General features: G+C 44.4%; 1 protein-coding gene across 3 annotated transcripts in view; it reads left to right on the top strand.

Annotated features, from left to right (window-relative positions):
* Positions 1 to 21,660, top strand: part of LINGO2 (leucine rich repeat and Ig domain containing 2) — a 1,932,610-nt gene that overhangs the window by 194,639 nt on the left and 1,716,311 nt on the right. The window lies entirely within an intron of this gene.

Here is a 21,660-nt window from a genome sequence, read left to right on the forward strand (position 1 = left end):
ATCATGCTATGGGCATGTTTTTCAACTGCAGGGACAGGACGACTGGTTGTCATTGAAGGAAACATGAATGCAGCCAAGTGTAGAGATATCCTGGATGAAAATCTCTTACAAAGACCTGAGACTTGGCCGAAGGTTCACCTTCCAACAAGACAATGACCCTAAGCACAAAGCTAAAATACCCAAGGAGTGGCTTCAGAACAACTCTGTGATCATTCTTGACTGGCCCAGCCAGAGCCCTGACCTAATCCAATTGAGCATCTCTGGAGATACCTGAAAATGGCTATCCATCAACGTTCACCATCCAACCTGACAGAACTGGAGAGAATCTGCAAGGAAGAATGGCAGAGGATCCCCAAATCTGGGTGTGAGAAACTTGTGTCATCATTCCCAAGAAGGAATAATGGCGTGTGCACTACTAGGATAGGTGCCGAGGTAGGTTCCCACACCTTGTGACACATAAAGAAGAAACCTGGCACTCAACTTAATGCTCGTGTCAATTTAATGTAGTACACAAAACGTTTCGGTCCTATGTCCGGACCTTCATCAGTTACTACAGATGTGAAGGAAACAATATATACAAGATAAACATAATATACAAAAAAACAGAAAAATAGCAACACAAGTATTTACAAACTTTTAAAAGAACAGTAGGGATATGTTAGGTCATACGAAATAGTATAGCATGGATACAGTAGGTATCCGGCAGACGAGACCAGAACATACTAGGCAAATGAGCATGTGACTCTGTGGAAGAGGTGAGGTAAGAGGAATGTAACGTACCGTACTGCAAGAATGGAGGGTGACAGATGACAACACGTGTCAAAATTTACCCGGTGGACTGCGCCTATATAACGTAAATATGGAGAGGTGATAAATCCCGTAGGATGTGTTACTATATGTGGGGGAGGGAAATAAAAGGCATACCTGTCAAAATGCGCTGTAAGGGCATGAATGGAAGGCTGAAAGGAAACATGGTGACAGGAGGAGAGGTGAATATACCATTCGGAAGTGGCAGCATGTGGTTAGCACTATGCTGCTGCTACTAAGAGAGACCATACCTTAATACTGGCCGTTGAAGCGTGCACCGGTGTGCAGACGTGGTATCCACCGCTGGTCTGATGTACCGCTGTGTGCCGCGCATTTTATAAGCAGGAGGCAGTGCCGTGGGATCTGGGAGATCGGGCGCAGAGCCGGAAGTGACGTCGGCGGAAGTAATATGGCCGTGCGTGTCACTAACATTGGTGTTTGCGTTTCAGCAGTGTAATGCTGGTAGGCGGTGACGTACGGGGAGGGGGCTGGAAGGGGAGGAGTTCATATAGTCACAAGCGCTGAAGAGAGAAGAATACATGAGTCCGGTGGTGGTTAATAGCATGCCGGTCAAACGGTGGATGAGTGGTGAATGAAGTAATCCAGTGGAGTGGATCCCAGTGGAGGAAAGCGTGCCAGACAGTGTGATATCCCTAGTAGAGTCGGCTCTATGGAGACAAAACAGTTGTTAACTTGGAAGCTGGAGAAGAAGTAAAATAAACACTCATTATTAGGTATACATAATATTCCAATATGGACAGCATGTTACAGTATATGGTATGTCAGGAATGATTCTGATACCGATGACAGGTCATTTGTAACAAGATATAGCAGATGCTGAGCCGTACTAAACAAAATATAAAATGTAAAATGAAGAGATGACCAGAACCTGTGGGTTACTGTGTGTCAATCATAGGTTCTAACAGTCAAAAAGAACCCAGAGGGGACCTTAATTTATGATGACACAATTTTACACGAAGGAGGCCAGATCATAGTCTCGATTGAGTCCCTTGGGGTGTAGAGTTTCAAGAGTGTGTATCCAGTATGCCTCGCGGCGTTTTAGTAAAGCGACCCTGTCGCCGCCACGTCTGGGTGGAGGTATATGCTCTATCACCTGGAATCTAAGTTGAGAGATGCTGTGGCCCTGGTTAGTATAGTGTAGAGGGATTGGTAGAAGAAGGTTCTTGCACCGTATGGTGGATTTGTGCTTTGATATCCTGTTACGTATGGGCTGTGTGGTTTCGCCCACATAGAGCAAACCGCAAGGGCATTTAAGTAGATATACTACCCATGAGGAGTCACAAGTGAAGAAGTCTGGGACCTGGAATGTTTTCCCAGAACGAGGGTGGTTGAAGGATGTACCTTTTAAAACGTTGTGGCACTGTGCGCAATGGAGGCAGGGAAACGTGCCTGTTCTGGGGTTGGTGAGAAACCGTTGACGAAGTACTGATTTACTGGGGCCAAAGTCTGCTTTAACCAACGAGTCTTTTAGATTGGGAGCCCTTCTGAAACAGGGGAGGAAGGGTACATGAAACTCCGGGATATTGGGGTGAGCTCGGGCAAGCAAGTGCCAGTGTCTGCGTATTGATTTGTGGAGGATGTAGGCAAACGGATGGAATGAGTGTACAAATGGGATGTGGCCAGAGGACCGGTTAAGTCTGGGGGGAGATGGTGTATGAGCCTTTTGGAGAACAGTGGCTGGATAACCCCTTTGAGAAAATTTTGTGGCCATCTCTTTTAGTCTGCAGGAGCGATTGTTGGGATCCGAAACAATCTTGGAGACTCGATGAAACTGGGACTTAGGTATAGAGCGTTTGGTAGAGGTGGGGTGAAAACTGGTATAATGTAACAAACTGTTACGGTCGGTGCTCTTGACATAGAGATCGGTGGACAAAGATCCGTCTGGTGCCAGGGTAACCATGGTGTCCAAGAAGTTGATCCTGTGCGGATCGTGTGACATGGTAAATGTAATACCTGGCCATGCTGTATTAAGCCATTCAAAGAAAAGGGCTAGGGACTCCAACGGGCCTCCCCAGATGCAAAAAATATCATCTATATAGCGTTTCCAAAGTAAGACGTTATCTTTGAAGAGGGTGTTGCTGTATATGATGTTTTCTTCAAAGTTTGCCATATAGCAATTTGCATAGGGGGGCGCTACGTTGGAGCCCATCGCGGTGCCACGGATCTGAAGATAAAAATCGTCCTGAAACATGAAATGGTTCAAAGTTAGAATGATAGTGAGTAGTTCTACACACAGATTGACCTGTTCCTCATGCATACCGGAGTGTGAGAGTAGCCTGTGGACAGAGTTGATGCCATCGACATGCGGAATTGACGTATATAGATCTTTTACGTCTAACGTGACCAATGTGGCATTAGGGGGAATATTATTTAAGCCCTGTAAAGTTTTAAGAAAGGAGCCTGTGTCGAGGATATAAGACTGAGAGGTCTGTGTCAACGGGGTTAGTATTTTCTCCAGATACATAGCTATGGGGGAGAGAATTGAGTTGGTGGAGGCCACTATGGGTCTCCCTGGGGGTTTCTCTAAGTTTTTATGTATCTTCGGGAGGGTGTAAAACACTGGAATAACCGGGTGGGGGTTGGTAAGGAAGTCACATGTTTTTATATCAAGCACCCCAAGTTGGGTGTATTTCCGGAGTGTGTCCGAGATTTTTTGACTTATGGAAGTGGAGGGATTGTTTTGTAGTTTTTGATAAATCGTAGTATCGCTAAGTTGGCGTGAAATTTCGTGTAGATAGTCAGATTTATTCATAATAACCAGGGCCCCGCCTTTGTCGGCTGGTTTAATTATTAAACTAGGGTCTTCCTGGAGGCCTCGAAGGGCCTGGCGTTCAATACCGGTAAGGTTGGGGGGGTACAGGAGTTTACCCCTGTTGATATCCTCTCGTAGTGTATTGAAGGAGTCTTGAATGAAACTAATGAAAGTTTATATGGCGTGGGAGCCATGCGGGGGTCTGAAGTGACTCTTCTTGTGTAGTCCCAAACTCTGAGATGAGAGGAGTAGGGATGGGGTTTCGGTGGGAGGTGAAACAAAGGTACTATCTGGAACCTGAGAAAAATGAGCTTTCAACCGAATAGATCTGAAGAAACGTTGAAGATCCATCTCTAGATCAAAGGTGCGACACCGATAAGTAGGACAGAATGACAAACCCTTCTGTAATACACTATATTCCGCCACCCCCAGAGTCCTGTTCGAGATATTGATCACCAAAGGGTCGATACCTGTGACCGAGTGATCCTCGCCTGGTCTGGATTTGTGTCCATGGCCGCGCCTCGTGGCCTTCTTCTTGGAGGGCGCTGACGCTGTCCTAAAAAACGTGGAGCCCCTGTAGATGGAGTCATCCTTTCGTGCTCTGAGCCGGATGAAGAGAAGTCGAGGGAAGATCGGGGCGTAGGTCGTGCTGGGTACCGTTGATTGCGGAAGCTGTCGTGCCATTGATAGATGTGATTGGACCCGTAGTCCTCTGCGTCCCTCTGGAACTTCACTCTTTTCCTGTCTTCAACGTCACGTCGGTGTTTCTCTATATTTTTTGTGATCACCTCCTTCAGGGAATTAAGTTCCTCAGGAGTGCCCGATGCAGACAGTTGTGCCTCTATGGTCTGGATACGTTCAGTGCTGGTGGTGATAGCCTGTTGTAGATGCTCTATGGTCAGAGTAATGATATCAAAAGAGCACTTGTTGAGTATCTGCTCGTATCTAGTACAGTAGTCGGGAGAGTCACGAAAGAGAGTGGGCCGGAGTGGAACGCGGAGACCCCTAGGGATCCTTTGTACACGTAGGTACTCTGTGAGTGTGGCGCAGTGCAGCTCTATATTGGTGAAGTGGCGAAGCTCCCGTTCCAGGTCACGTCCCCGTGTTTCCCTGGGAGGGACCTTCAGAAAGTCACTGCTACAGGTGGACCGTGCCAATATGTTTGAGGTCTCTTCTGCGTTATACGAGAAGGTTGTCATGACCGACTAGTGTGCAACACGTAAGGGAATACAGTGTTAGGAATAATGGCGTGTGCACTACTAGGATAGGTGCCGAGGTAGGTTCCCACACCTTGTGACACATAAAGAAGAAACCTGGCACTCAACTTAATGCTCGTGTCAATTTAATGTAGTACACAAAACGTTTCGGTCCTATGTCCGGACCTTCATCAGTTACTACAGATGTGAAGGAAACAATATATACAAGATAAACATAATATACAAAAAAACAGAAAAATAGCAACACAAGTATTTACAAACTTTTAAAAGAACAGTAGGGATATGTTAGGCCATACGAAATAGTATAGCATGGATACAGTAGGTATCCGGCAGACGAGACCAGAACATACTAGGCAAATGAGCATGTGACTCTGTGGAAGAGGTGAGGTAAGAGGAATGTAACGTACCGTACTGCAAGAATGGAGGGTGACAGATGACAACACGTGTCAAAATTTACCCGGTGGACTGCGCCTATATAACGTAAATACGGAGAGGTGATAAATCCCGTAGGATGTGTTACTATATGTGGGGGAGGGAAATAAAAGGCATACCTGTCAAAATGCGCTGTAAGGGCATGAATGGAAGGCTGAAAGGAAACATGGTGACAGGAGGAGAGGTGAATATACCATTCGGAAGTGGCAGCATGTGGTTAGCACTATGTTGCTGCTACTAAGAGAGACCATACCTTAATACTGGCCGTTGAAGCGTGCACCGGTGTGCAGACGCGGTATCCACCGCTGGTCTGATGTACCGCTGTGTGCCACGCATTTTATAAGCGGGAGGCAGTGCCGTGGGATGTGGGAGATCGGGCTCAGAGCCGGAAGTGACGTCGGCGGAAGTAATATGGCCGTGCGTGTCACTAACATTGGTGTTTGCGTTTCAGCAGTGTAATGCTGGTAGGCGGTGACGTACGGGGAGGGGGCTGGAAGGGGAGGAGTTCATATAGTCACAAGCGCTGAAGAGAGAAGAATACATGAGTCCGGTGGTGGTTAATAGCATGCCGGTCAAACGGTGGATGAGTGGTGAATGAAGTAATCCAGTGGAGTGGATCCCAGTGGAGGAACGCATGCCAGACAGTGTGATATCCCTAGTAGAGTCGGCTCTATGGAGACAAAACAGTTGTTAACTTGGAAGCTGGAGAAGAAGTAAAATAAACACTCATTATTAGGTATACATAATATTCCAATATGGACAGCATGTTACAGTATATGGTATGTCAGGAATGATTCTGATACCGATGACAGGTCATTTGTAACAAGATATAGCAGATGCTGAGCCGTACTAAACAAAATATAAAATGTAAAATGAAGAGATGACCAGAACCTGTGGGTTACTGTGTGTCAATCATAGGTTCTAACAGTCAAAAAGAACCCAGAGGGGACCTTAATTTATGATGACACAATTTTACACGAAGGAGGCCAGATCATAGTCTTGATTGAGTCCCTTGGGGTGTAGAGTTTCAAGAGTGTGTATCCAGTATGCCTCGCGGCGTTTTAGTAAAGCGACCCTGTCGCCGCCACGTCTGGGTGGAGGTATATGCTCTATCACCTGGAATCTAAGTTGAGAGATGCTGTGGCCCTGGTTAGTATAGTGTAGAGGGATTGGTAGAAGAAGGTTCTTGCACCGTATGGTGGATTTGTGCTTTGATATCCTGTTACGTATGGGCTGTGTGGTTTCGCCCACATAGAGCAAACCGCAAGGGCATTTAAGTAGATATACTACCCATGAGGAGTCACAAGTGAAGAAGTCTGGGACCTGGAATGTTTTCCCAGAACGAGGGTGGTTGAAGGATGTACCTTTTAAAACGTTGTGGCACTGTGCGCAATGGAGGCAGGGAAACGTGCCTGTTCTGGGGTTGGTGAGAAACCGTTGACGAAGTACTGATTTACTGGGGCCAAAGTCTGCTTTAACCAACGAGTCTTTTAGATTGGGAGCCCTTCTGAAACAGGGGAGGAAGGGTACATGAAACTCCGGGATATTGGGGTGAGCTCGGGCAAGCAAGTGCCAGTGTCTGCGTATTGATTTGTGGAGGATGTAGGCAAACGGATGGAATGAGTGTACAAATGGGATGCAGCCAGAGGACCGGTTAAGTCTGGGGGGAGATAGTGTATGAGCCTTTTGGAGAACAGTGGCTGGATAACCCCTTTGAGAAAATTTTGTGGCCATCTCTTTTAGTCTGCAGGAGCGATTGTTGGGATCCGAAACAATCTTGGAGACTCGATGAAACTGGGACTTAGGTATAGAGCGTTTGGTAGAGGTGGGGTGAAAACTGGTATAATGTAACAAACTGTTACGGTCGGTGCTCTTGACATAGAGATCGGTGGACAAAGATCCGTCTGGTGCCAGGGTAACCATGGTGTCCAAGAAGTTGATCTTGTGCGGATCGTGTGACATGGTAAATGTAATACCTGGCCATGCTGTATTAAGCCATTCAAAGAAAAGGGCTAGGGACTCCAACGGGCCTCCCCAGATGCAAAAAATATCATCTATATAGCGTTTCCAAAGTAAGACGTTATCTTTGAAGAGGGTGTTGCTGCATATGATGTTTTCTTCAAAGTTTGCCATATAGCAATTTGCATAGGGGGGCGCTACGTTGGAGCCCATCGTGGTGCCACGGATCTGAAGATAAAAATCGTCCTGAAACATGAAATGGTTCAAAGTTAGAATGATAGTGAGTAGTTCTACACACAGATTGACCTGTTCCTCATGCATACCGGAGTGTGAGAGTAGCCTGTGGACAGAGTTGATGCCATCGACATGCGGAATTGACGTATATAGATCTTTTACGTCTAACGTGACCAATGTGGCATTAGGGGGAATATTATTTAAGCCCTGTAAAGTTTTAAGAAACTTTCTCGGACACACTCCGGAAATACACCCAACTTGGGGTGCTTGATATAAAAACATGTGACTTCCTTACCAACCCCCACCCGGTTATTCCAGTGTTTTACACCCTCCCGAAGATACATAAAAACTTAGAGAAACCCCCAGGGAGACCCATAGTGGCCTCCACCAACTCAATTCTCTCCCCCATAGCTATGTATCTGGAGAAAATACTAACCCCGTTGACACAGACCTCTCAGTCTTATATCCTCGACACAGGCTCCTTTCTTAAAACTTTACAGGGCTTAAATAATATTCCCCCTAATGCCACATTGGTCACGTTAGACGTAAAAGATCTATATACGTCAATTCCGCATGTCGATGGCATCAACTCTGTCCACAGGCTACTCTCACACTCCGGTATGCATGAGGAACAGGTCAATCTGTGTGTAGAACTACTCACTATCATTCTAACTTTGAACCATTTCATGTTTCAGGACGATTTTTATCTTCAGATCCGTGGCACCGCGATGGGCTCCAACGTAGCGCCCCCCTATGCAAATTGCTATATGGCAAACTTTGAAGAAAACATCATATATAGCAACACCCTCTTCAAAGATAACGTCTTACTTTGGAAACGCTATATAGATGATATTTTTTGCATCTGGGGAGGCCCGTTGGAGTCCCTAGCCCTTTTCTTTGAATGGCTTAATACAGCATGGCCAGGTATTACATTTACCATGTCACACGATCCGCACAGGATCAACTTCTTGGACACCATGGTTACCCTGGCACCAGACGGATCTTTGTCCACCGATCTCTATGTCAAGAGCACCGACCGTAACAGTTTGTTACATTATACCAGTTTTCACCCCACCTCTACCAAACGCTCTATACCTAAGTCCCAGTTTCATCGAGTCTCCAAGATTGTTTCGGATCCCAACAATCGCTCCTGCAGACTAAAAGAGATGGCCACAAAATTTTCTCAAAGGGGTTATCCAGCCACTGTTCTCCAAAAGGCTCATACACCATCTCCCCCCAGACTTAACCGGTCCTCTGGCCGCATCCCATTTGTACACTCATTCCATCCGTTTGCCTACATCCTCCACAAATCAATACGCAGACACTGGCACTTGCTTGCCCGAGCTCACCCCAATATCCCGGAGTTTCATGTACCCTTCCTCCCCTGTTTCAGAAGGGCTCCCAATCTAAAAGACTCGTTGGTTAAAGCAGACTTTGGCCCCAGTAAATCAGTACTTAGTCAACGGTTTCTCACCAACCCCAGAACAGGCACGTTTCCCTGCCTCCATTGCGCACAGTGCCACAACGTTTTAAAAGGTACATCCTTCAACCACCCTCGTTCTGGGAAAACATTCCAGGTCCCAGACTTCTTCACTTGTGACTCCTCATGGGTAGTATATCTACTTAAATGCCCTTGCGGTTTGCTCTATGTGGGCGAAACCACACAGCCCATACGTAACAGGATATCAAAGCACAAATCCACCATACGGTGCAAGAACCTTCTTCTACCAATCCCTCTACACTATACTAACCAGGGCCACAGCATCTCTCAACTTAGATTCCAGGTGATAGAGCATATACCTCCACCCAGACGTGGCGGCGACAGGGTCGCTTTACTAAAACGCCGCGAGGCATACTGGATACACACTCTTGAAACTCTACACCCCAAGGGACTCAATCGAGACTATGATCTGGCCTCCTTCGTGTAAAATTGTGTCATCATAAATTAAGGTCCCCTCTGGGTTCTTTTTGACTGTTAGAACCTATGATTGACACACAGTAACCCACAGGTTCTGGTCATCTCTTCATTTTACATTTTATATTTTGTTTAGTACGGCTCAGCATCTGCTATATCTTGTTACAAATGACCTGTCATCGGTATCAGAATCATTCCTGACATACCATATACTGTAACATGCTGTCCATATTGGAATATTATGTATACCTAATAATGAGTGTTTATTTTACTTCTTCTCCAGCTTCCAAGTTAACAACTGTTTTGTCTCCATAGAGCCGACTCTACTAGGGATATCACACTGTCTGGCATGCTTTCCTCCACTGGGATCCACTCCACTGGATTACTTCATTCACCACTCATCCACCGTTTGACCGGCATGCTATTAACCACCACCGGACTCATGTATTCTTCTCTCTTCAGCGCTTGTGACTATATGAACTCCTCCCCTTCCAGCCCCCTCCCCGTACGTCACCGCCTACCAGCATTACACTGCTGAAACGCAAACACCAATGTTAGTGACACGCACGGCCATATTACTTCCGCCGACGTCACTTCCGGCTCTGCGCCCGATCTCCCACATCCCACGGCACTGCCTCCCGCTTATAAAATGCGTGGCACACAGCGGTACATCAGACCAGCGGTGGATACCGCGTCTGCACACCGGTGCACGCTTCAACGGCCAGTATTAAGGTATGGTCTCTCTTAGTAGCAGCAACATAGTGCTAACCACATGCTGCCACTTCCGAATGGTATATTCACCTCTCCTCCTGTCACCATGTTTCCTTTCAGCCTTCCATTCATGCCCTTACAGCGCATTTTGACAGGTATGCCTTTTATTTCCCTCCCCCACATATAGTAACACATCCTACGGGATTTATCACCTCTCCGTATTTACGTTATATAGGCGCAGTCCACCGGGTAAATTTTGACACGTGTTGTCATCTGTCACCCTCCATTCTTGCAGTACGGTACGTTACATTCCTCTTACCTCACCTCTTCCACAGAGTCACATGCTCATTTGCCTAGTATGTTCTGGTCTCGTCTGCCGGATACCTACTGTATCCATGCTATACTATTTCGTATGACCTAACATATCCCTACTGTTCTTTTAAAAGTTTGTAAATACTTGTGTTGCTATTTTTCTGTTTTTTTGTATATTATGTTTATCTTGTATATATTGTTTCCTTCACATCTGTAGTAACTGATGAAGGTCCGGACATAGGACCGAAACGTTTTGTGTACTACATTAAATTGACACGAGCATTAAGTTGAGTGCCAGGTTTCTTCTTTATGTGTCACAAGGTGTGGGAACCTACCTCGGCACCTATCCTAGTAGTGCACACGCCATTATTCCTAACACTGTATTCCCTTACGTGTTGCACACTAGTCGGTCATGACAACCTTCTCGTATAACGCAGAAGAGACCTCAAACATATTGGCACGGTCCACCTGTAGCAGTGACTTTCTGAAGGTCCCTCCCAGGGAAACACGGGGACGTGACCTGGAACGGGAGCTTCGCCACTTCACCAATATAGAGCTGCACTGCGCCACACTCACAGAGTACCTACGTGTACAAAGGATCCCTAGGGGTCTCCGCGTTCCACTCCGGCCCACTCTCTTTCGTGACTCTCCCGACTACTGTACTAGATACGAGCAGATACTCAACAAGTGCTCTTTTGATATCATTACTCTGACCATAGAGCATCTACAACAGGCTATCACCACCAGCACTGAACGTATCCAGACCATAGAGGCACAACTGTCTGCATCGGGCACTCCTGAGGAACTTAATTCCCTGAAGGAGGTGATCACAAAAAATATAGAGAAACACCGACGTGACGTTGAAGACAGGAAAAGAGTGAAGTTCCAGAGGGACGCAGAGGACTACGGGTCCAATCACATCTATCAATGGCACGACAGCTTCCGCAATCAACGGTACCCAGCACGACCTACGCCCCGATCTTCCCTCGACTTCTCTTCATCCGGCTCAGAGCACGAAAGGATGACTCCATCTACAGGGGCTCCACGTTTTTTAGGACAGCGTCAGCGCCCTCCAAGAAGAAGGCCACGAGGCGCGGCCATGGACACAAATCCAGACCAGGCGAGGATCACTCGGTCACAGGTATCGACCCTTTGGTGATCAATATCTCGAACAGGACTCTGGGGGTGGCGGAATATAGTGTATTACAGAAGGGTTTGTCATTCTGTCCTACTTATCGGTGTCGCACCTTTGATCTAGAGATGGATCTTCAACGTTTCTTCCGATCTATTCGGTTGAAAGCTCATTTTTCTCAGGTTCCAGATAGTACCTTTGTTTCACCTCCCACCGAAACCCCTTCCCTACTCCTCTCATCTCAGAGTTTGGGACTACACAAGAAGAGTCACTTCAGACCCCCGCATGGCTCCCACGCCATAGAAACTTTCATTAGTTTCATTCAAGACTCCTTCAATACACTACGAGAGGATATCAACAGGGGTAAACTCCTGTACCCCTCCAACCTTACCGGTATTGAACGCCAGGCCCTTCGAGGCCTCCAGGAAGACCCTAGTTTAATAATTAAACCAGCCGACAAAGGCGGGGCCCTGGTTATTATGAATAAATCTGACTATCTACACGAAATTTCTCGCCAACTTAGCGATACTACGATTTATCAAAAACTACAAAACAATCCCTCCACTTCCATAAGTCAAAAAATCTCGGACACACTCCGGAAATACACCCAACTTGGGGTGCTTGATATAAAAACATGTGACTTCCTTACCAACCCCCACCCGGTTATTCCAGTGTTTTACACCCTCCCGAAGATACATAAAAACTTAGAGAAACCCCCAGGGAGACCCATAGTGGCCTCCACCAACTCAATTCTCTCCCCCATAGCTATGTATCTGGAGAAAATACTAACCCCGTTGACACAGACCTCTCAGTCTTATATCCTCGACACAGGCTCCTTTCTTAAAACTTTACAGGGCTTAAATAATATTCCCCCTAATGCCACATTGGTCACGTTAGACGTAAAAGATCTATATACGTCAATTCCGCATGTCGATGGCATCAACTCTGTCCACAGGCTACTCTCACACTCCGGTATGCATGAGGAACAGGTCAATCTGTGTGTAGAACTACTCACTATCATTCTAACTTTGAACCATTTCATGTTTCAGGACGATTTTTATCTTCAGATCCGTGGCACCGCGATGGGCTCCAACGTAGCGCCCCCCTATGCAAATTGCTATATGGCAAACTTTGAAGAAAACATCATATACAGCAACACCCTCTTCAAAGATAACGTCTTACTTTGGAAACGCTATATAGATGATATTTTTTGCATCTGGGGAGGCCCGTTGGAGTCCCTAGCCCTTTTCTTTGAATGGCTTAATACAGCATGGCCAGGTATTACATTTACCATGTCACACGATCCGCACAGGATCAACTTCTTGGACACCATGGTTACCCTGGCACCAGACGGATCTTTGTCCACCGATCTCTATGTCAAGAGCACCGACCGTAACAGTTTGTTACATTATACCAGTTTTCACCCCACCTCTACCAAACGCTCTATACCTAAGTCCCAGTTTCATCGAGTCTCCAAGATTGTTTCGGATCCCAACAATCGCTCCTGCAGACTAAAAGAGATGGCCACAAAATTTTCTCAAAGGGGTTATCCAGCCACTGTTCTCCAAAAGGCTCATACACCATCTCCCCCCAGACTTAACCGGTCCTCTGGCCGCATCCCATTTGTACACTCATTCCATCCGTTTGCCTACATCCTCCACAAATCAATACGCAGACACTGGCACTTGCTTGCCCGAGCTCACCCCAATATCCCGGAGTTTCATGTACCCTTCCTCCCCTGTTTCAGAAGGGCTCCCAATCTAAAAGACTCGTTGGTTAAAGCAGACTTTGGCCCCAGTAAATCAGTACTTCGTCAACGGTTTCTCACCAACCCCAGAACAGGCACGTTTCCCTGCCTCCATTGCGCACAGTGCCACAACGTTTTAAAAGGTACATCCTTCAACCACCCTCGTTCTGGGAAAACATTCCAGGTCCCAGACTTCTTCACTTGTGACTCCTCATGGGTAGTATATCTACTTAAATGCCCTTGCGGTTTGCTCTATGTGGGCGAAACCACACAGCCCATACGTAACAGGATATCAAAGCACAAATCCACCATACGGTGCAAGAACCTTCTTCTACCAATCCCTCTACACTATACTAACCAGGGCCACAGCATCTCTCAACTTAGATTCCAGGTGATAGAGCATATACCTCCACCCAGACGTGGCGGCGACAGGGTCGCTTTACTAAAACGCCGCGAGGCATACTGGATACACACTCTTGAAACTCTACACCCCAAGGGACTCAATCGAGACTATGATCTGGCCTCCTTCGTGTAAAATTGTGTCATCATAAATTAAGGTCCCCTCTGGGTTCTTTTTGACTGTTAGAACCTATGATTGACACACAGTAACCCACAGGTTCTGGTCATCTCTTCATTTTACATTTTATATTTTGTTTAGTACGGCTCAGCATCTGCTATATCTTGTTACAAATGACCTGTCATCGGTATCAGAATCATTCCTGACATACCATATACTGTAACATGCTGTCCATATTGGAATATTATGTATACCTAATAATGAGTGTTTATTTTACTTCTTCTCCAGCTTCCAAGTTAACAACTGTTTTGTCTCCATAGAGCCGACTCTACTAGGGATATCACACTGTCTGGCACGCTTTCCTCCACTGGGATCCACTCCACTGGATTACTTCATTCACCACTCATCCACCGTTTGACCGGCATGCTATTAACCACCACCGGACTCATGTATTCTTCTCTCTTCAGCGCTTGTGACTATATGAACTCCTCCCCTTCCAGCCCCCTCCCCGTACGTCACCGCCTACCAGCATTACACTGCTGAAACGCAAACACCAATGTTAGTGACACGCACGGCCATATTACTTCCGCCGACGTCACTTCCGGCTCTGCGCCCGATCTCCCACATCCCACGGCACTGCCTCCCGCTTATAAAATGCGCGGCACACAGCGGTACATCAGACCAGCGGTGGATACCGCGTCTGCACACCGGTGCACGCTTCAACGGCCAGTATTAAGGTATGGTCTCTCTTAGTAGCAGCAACATAGTGCTAACCACATGCTGCCACTTCCGAATGGTATATTCACCTCTCCTCCTGTCACCATGTTTCCTTTCAGCCTTCCATTCATGCCCTTACAGCGCATTTTGACAGGTATGCCTTTTATTTCCCTCCCCCACATATAGTAACACATCCTACGGGATTTATCACCTCTCCGTATTTACGTTATATAGGCGCAGTCCACCGGGTAAATTTTGACACGTGTTGTCATCTGTCACCCTCCAATCTTGCAGTACGGTACGTTACATTCCTCTTACCTCACCTCTTCCACAGAGTCACATGCTCATTTGCCTAGTATGTTCTGGTCTCGTCTGCCGGATACCTACTGTATCCATGCTATACTATTTCGTATGACCTAACATATCCCTACTGTTCTTTTAAAAGTTTGTAAATACTTGTGTTGCTATTTTTCTGTTTTTTTGTATATTATGTTTATCTTGTATATATTGTTTCCTTCACATCTGTAGTAACTGATGAAGGTCCGGACATAGGACCGAAACGTTTTGTGTACTACATTAAATTGACACGAGCATTAAGTTGAGTGCCAGGTTTCTTCTTTATTTATCATTCCCAAGAAGACTCATGGCTGTAGTCGCTCAAAAGTGTGCTTCCACTCAATACTGAGCAAAAATTCTGAATACTTATTATGACCATGTGATATTTCAGTTTTTCTTTTTTAATAAATTTGCAAAAATTACTATTTTCAGTCAAGATGGGGTGCAGAGTGTACATTAATGAGAAAAAAATTAGCTTTTTTTTAATTTACCAAATGGCTGCTGTGAAACAAAGAGTGATAAATTTAGAGGTGTATGAATACTTTCCTTACCCACTGTAGAAGAGAGTGCCACCCATGACTTGCAGCAGAGAGCTAGTTACTTACCAGCTTATTGTAGCAAATCTCAAGTAAATAACAAAGTGGAAACTAGTATCAGCAATCTGAAACCTAAACACCCACACACTACCGGTGTCCATCAGTAACAGTGGTGAACAGGGTAGAGGTTACCAGCAGCATGTTCAAGCATGGACGTGACATTAATTCTGTATTTAAATCAGTGCAATTACTTAAGTGTAGCTAATGGGTTGATTATCATCATGCCGCTTGTTGGGCTTACGTAGTACCATATTTGTCCTGTTCTGCAAAATCCCTTGAATAAGAACTCTACTACTCTCAGCACCTGTTTCAATAAGACTGGCATTTGATATTGAAACCCTAACATGATCGTGTAGGAGTAAGATAATGAATTAATAAATTAACTAAGTGCATCCTATGATGGCTGTTCGCCTCACCAGATTTGTTATTCCAGGCATGGAATAAAGTGACATAACTTTTGATGACTTTGAAAGGCAGGCTTCGTCATGCCCATCCATGCTCTGCTCAGCTTTGCAGAACTTACTGGAAATAGTGTGAAAACCCCAAAAGTATCAAAATTGTTGAGGTTTTCTAAATGTTTTATGATAGAATTTTTTCTTTGTTGAATTTGGGCCTTAGTATATTACTGGCACATCATATCACTAATCTATTACCACTTATTTTCCATTTAGGAGTGGTGTAATTTGTACCCTGCTGTAAACTATATCATGTTATACGTTCACATGAGAAAATATAACAAATTTGGTTATGCATGTATCTTTCTTTTTTATCATATACACATTTCTTATTTTTGTCTTTCTATGGTACACAAACGTTATGTGTTAATGCATTAATGCATACATAGAAAAGCAGAAACGAGCCTAGACATAAGAGGATCTCAGTGCAAGAGGAATATATGGCCCTGCACAGTCCAATAGCTCATCATATTGCACAATTTCACCTGCTTTGGAGATGAAAGTAGGCCCTCTCATATCGTGGGACCCTGTGAGGCTATACAGGTTGCACCAATGGTATTTCTACCCCTGGTAGAAAGCAATTAGTCATACCAAGTGATCATGTTACATATTCTATTGCAGATGGTAGCTGACTAAAAACAATTCTCAACAGTTCTCAATTATTTAGTTTACTTTTTTAATATCTGTGAAATTATTTAATATAACAATACTTTCAAACATTTTGAAATCAGGCATTTTGAATATATGCAAGAACAGTTCTAGGGATGTTAAGCGTTGCATAAGTACATAGTAAAATAGGTATTTGAGTTTGCCTTAAAGGGAGTCTGTAAGAAAATATATCTGTTAAATCAATTACAAGTGCCCTGTGAACACTTGGCATGGTTGAATAGATCCATTTTTACCTACTTATTTTTCATCCATATCCATCACACTCTTCCTTCATGGATAGTTCTGTTATTGCAGGTTCTAGAATATGCCAGAGATGAAGAGAAAAAAAGTACTGTATTTTTGGACTATAGGATGCACCAGATGATAAGGTACACCTAGGTTTTAGAGGAGGTAAAAGACTGAAGGAAAAAAATGTGAGCTCGATGCACTCTTATGGGGGGATCTGCTGCTGACACTGTTATAGGGCTAATGCCTCCCAATTCTGTACTAATATCCATCATCCTGGTATATATGTCGCCATCTTCTTATATATGATCCCCATTCTGGTATATATGTCCCCATCCAGGTATATATGGCCAACAATCCATGTGTACATGGCCCCAATCCCCATCCTGGTATTCATTGCCACCATCCCCATCCTGGTATCCAATGCCACCATCCCCATCCTGGTATACATGGCCACCATCCACATCCTACCACCCATGGCCCCATTGCCATTCTGGTATCCATATCTCCCTCTTCCTTGTCCTGTTAAACATAGCTCTCAACATGGTGCATACATACAAAAAAATGTATTATGCTCACCCTTTTCCTCTCCCTCCCAGCACTGCGTCCTGTGCAGATGCCAGCAGCTGAATTCAGCAGGTAACAGCGCATGACGTCACTGCCATGTGCCCTCACACACTGAGATCAGCTGCCAAAATATTCACTGCTCACCACGCCCAGGACTGTGGGCATAGGGAGCAGTGAATATTCATTCTGTTTAATAGTGGGCATACTGTTGGCAGCAACCCCCGGCTTCCTGCAGCGGCTGGGCAATCACATGTGCCCGCTATTAAAAAGAATAAATATTCTTTCCTCCTCACTCCCATAGTCCCTCCTACCTCTCGGTACTGGTTTCAGTACATATAGGTGGTCCGGACTATTGGTGTGGGGAGGAGTGAATGTTAATTTTGTTAGACAGCGTGCACAGTGTTAGCTGCAGCCACTGACTCCTGCCTTCTGTGATGCTCTTCTCCACTGCTGCCACCCCCCAACCCATCCACAGGCAGGCTGTAAGATATGGTACAAATGGAATAAAAGACGCAATCCAAACTTTACAAAATTTGGAAAGAAAAAATGGGAATCTTAGAGTCAAATAAATCTGTTAGATGGTAGGTGCACTGACTTGTTGTGCCATGGCAGCATTACACCAAGCTTTTGTGCTGGTTGTCAACAGTTCTTTCCTCTGACATGCTTCCTTTAATGCAAATTTTATAGCATTAATACTATTCTTTAAAACAAATAACTACGTGTAATAAATTAAAGTGTATTAATCAATTAATATAAAATGTGTTTGTTTTATTGATAGTTAAATTATGTGCCCGTCATCCATACAAACTGTGTAATTATTTTTACCTGGATTTTTATTTTAATGTGTCCGTAAGTTTGATTGTTAGTGTTATTAAGTCAGATATAAAAGATAGATATGGCACCTTATCAGGAGACTGAATTTGCTATAATTAGTTTCAGAAAGAGTGTGATTATGTGTCAGCATTGTTTAAAGAATTGTTAAACAGTTGTTAAATGTAGGATTGGTGTGAAAAAATAGTTTGCTAGGCTAAAAATATCAGAAATTACTGAAAACATACAAAAAGTAAGCTGTATTTTCCAAAGTTAACTCAGAGGAATTACATATGTATATATGTTAAGAGTCTTTATAATGGTGTTAGAATAATTTCTTAGTGTTGCATATTCCTTATATACCTATAGAATTATAATTTTATACTTCAAATAATAATAAAAAATTGTATGCTAAGTATTAGAACCTATATGATTATTCTTCAAATAACATTGCTTTAATGAGTCATTCCCATGCATAGATTATCAATCTAAGTCTAATGCTGCCTACACTTATGGCATTCAATGCTAAGGTCCGGTGCTTTTTGAGCTGGAAGAAAGTTATTTAGCTCTCACTTTTGTCTTGTATTGTATGATTGGCTGCAGCAATCCTGCTAGATGAGGAGGATTGAAGAGCAGTGGGGAACACAAGCAGCAGTTCCTTGAAATAGCTGGGGCCCTGTAGCTGAGAATGTTTTTTATTGATATTTTCCAAACACCATGAGACCATTTTAAAAACAAAAAGTGGCAGACAACTCCTTACATTTTTTAATTACATATATTCATCAGATCTTTACAATGAGTGGCATTATAAAAAAGTGATGTCAACCAATTACATTGCTATTAGAAACAAGAAAATTAAATATGTAATTCCATTACAAATATACAGGGTGGGCCATTCATATGGATACAGCTAAATAAAATGAGAATGGTTGGTGATATCAACTGTTCGGACTGGCGGAACGCACCAAATAACATTTAGAGAGGATATGAGGTGCGTTCACAGTCCGGGGTCCACCGTGCAGAAAGGACACCTGCTGCTGAGTAATGACCAGCTATATGGTGGTATAATGTGGATACACACATGGGTAAACTTCACCCAATATGAAGGAAGTGAACCCTGTTGCATCACAGGGCCGCGATACCGCACAGAGAGTGCAAGTAAAGGGTCACAGAAATTCTGTCCCAAGACACGGGGAAAGAGTTCCTCTCGATCTCTTACGCTTGAAATGAACTAATAATAATAATTTATCGCACAAGAGTGAGTACAATGCCGCTCTGGCGGATGCCACTAACCACCCTAACCAGGGCCCGGAAAGCACACTAAGCGCACGGTGCCGCACTGGCGGTCGCTGCTGAGGGACGTTGAATTGTGTGCTGGATGTGCAGAATAGCACTGTCTGGCGCTAGGTAGCTTCCATCATTCATGAGCAGGCAACAACACTAGGGATGGGAATGATTCGGAGCTTTCATCCATCAACAGGCATTCATCTACACACACACAAGTAAATCACTAGCACATGGCCGAGCGGCCATGCAAACCTTTTATAGCAGTAGCACTCCAGGACCTTCCTGATGGTCCAATAGGAGCCGCAACAGGACCTGAGCATGTGACTCCCAACCTCCAATGGGAGGTCGTCCCGTGGGCATGCTCAGTATGGGAAAAGCAGAACTTAGTCCCAGAAAGGTCAGCTTGCTGCTGATCAGTGCTGGCTACAAAGGCAGAGCCTGGAAAGGCAGCAATAACCAGTCGCATAGTATCAGCTTGAGCCAGACACTGGGACCAATGTCTCCACTGAGCAGTTTCCACTGTGACTGGAGGAGAATGGGAGACCGCAGCAGACATAGTTCGAGATTCCCCCCCATACAGCGGCGGGAACTCGACACCTAACATCAACTTCCTGTTTGTGGCACATTAGAATATGGGAGGGGGAAAACTTTTCAAGCTGGGTGGTGACCATGGCGGCCATTTTGAAGTTGGCCATTTTGGATCCAACTTTATTTTTTCCAATGGGAAGAGGGTCATGTGACATATCAAACTTATTGAGAATTTCCCTAGATGTGTAGTAAAGGGGGTTACAAGGACACTAAACTTCAGGAGGGCAAATTTCCAAAGGATGAGAGATGATCTTGGAGCAATTAACTGGGACGATATCCTGAAACATAAAAATACACAAAAAAATGGGAGATATTTATTAGCATCCTGGATAGGACCTGTGCACAGTATATACCGTATGGGAATAAACATACTAGAAATAGGAGGAAACCAATATGGCTAAATAGAGCTGTAAGGGGCGCAATCCCAAAAATATTCTTTAACTATGTAATTAGTAAGAAACTAAAAAATAGTCTGGTGAAATGGTGGATGAGGATGAGGAAAAAGCCAATATGCTAAATTACTTTTTTTTATCAGTATTTACACAAGAAAATTCCATGGCAGCCAATATGATCAGTGATAACAAAAATTCCCCATTAAATGTCACCTGCTTAACCCAGCAGGAAGTACGGTGGTCTCTAAAAATCCCTAAAATTTACAAATCTCCGAGCCCAGATGGGATACACGCCCAAGTACTTTAGGAACTAAGAACAGTCATTGATAGACCAATATTTTTAATCTTTAGAGACTCCATAATAACAGGGTCTGTACCACAGGACTGGCGTATAGCAAATGTGGTGCCAATATTCAAAAAGGGAACAAAAACGGAACTCGGAAATTATAGGCCAGTATGCTTAACCTCTACTGTGGGTAAAATCCTTGAAGGTATTCTAAGAGATACTATACTGGAGTATCTGAAGAGGAATAACCTCATGTCCCAATATATGCATGGATTTACTAGGGACCATTCCTGCCAGACTAATCTGATCAATTTCTAGGAAGAGGTAAGTTCTGGACTGGACCAAGGGAACCCAGTGAATGTAGTGTATATGGACCTTTCAAAAGCTTTTGATACAGTGCCACACGAAAGGTTGATACATAAAATGAGAATAATGGAGATAGGGGAAGATATGTGTAAGTGGGTTAAGAGCTGGCTCAGGGATAGGAAACAAAGGGTGGTTATTAATGGAGCACACTTGGACTGGGTCGCGGTTAGTAGTGGGGTACCACAGGGGTCAGTATTGGGCCCTCTTCTTTTTAACATATTTATTACATTGTAGGGGGCATACAGAGCAGAATTTCAATATTTGCAAATGACACTAATCTCTGCAGGGTAATCAATACAGAGGAGGACAATTTTATATTATAGGATGATTTATGTAAACTAGAAGCTTGGGCTGATAAATGACAAATGAGCTTTAATGGGGTAAACTTAAGGTCATGCACTTGGATAGAAGTAATAAGATGCATAACTATGTGCTTAATTCTAAAACTCTGGGCAAAACCATCAATGAAAAAGACCTGGGTGTATGCGTGGATGACAAACTCACACATAGTGGCCAGTGTCAGGCAGCTGCTACAAAAGCAAATAAAATAATGGGATGCATTAAAAGAGGCATAGATGCTCATGAGGAGAACATCATTTTACCTCTACAC

The sequence above is a fragment of the Ranitomeya variabilis genome, chromosome 1 (assembly GCF_051348905.1).
Source record: "Ranitomeya variabilis isolate aRanVar5 chromosome 1, aRanVar5.hap1, whole genome shotgun sequence".
NCBI lineage: Eukaryota > Metazoa > Chordata > Amphibia > Anura > Dendrobatidae > Ranitomeya > Ranitomeya variabilis.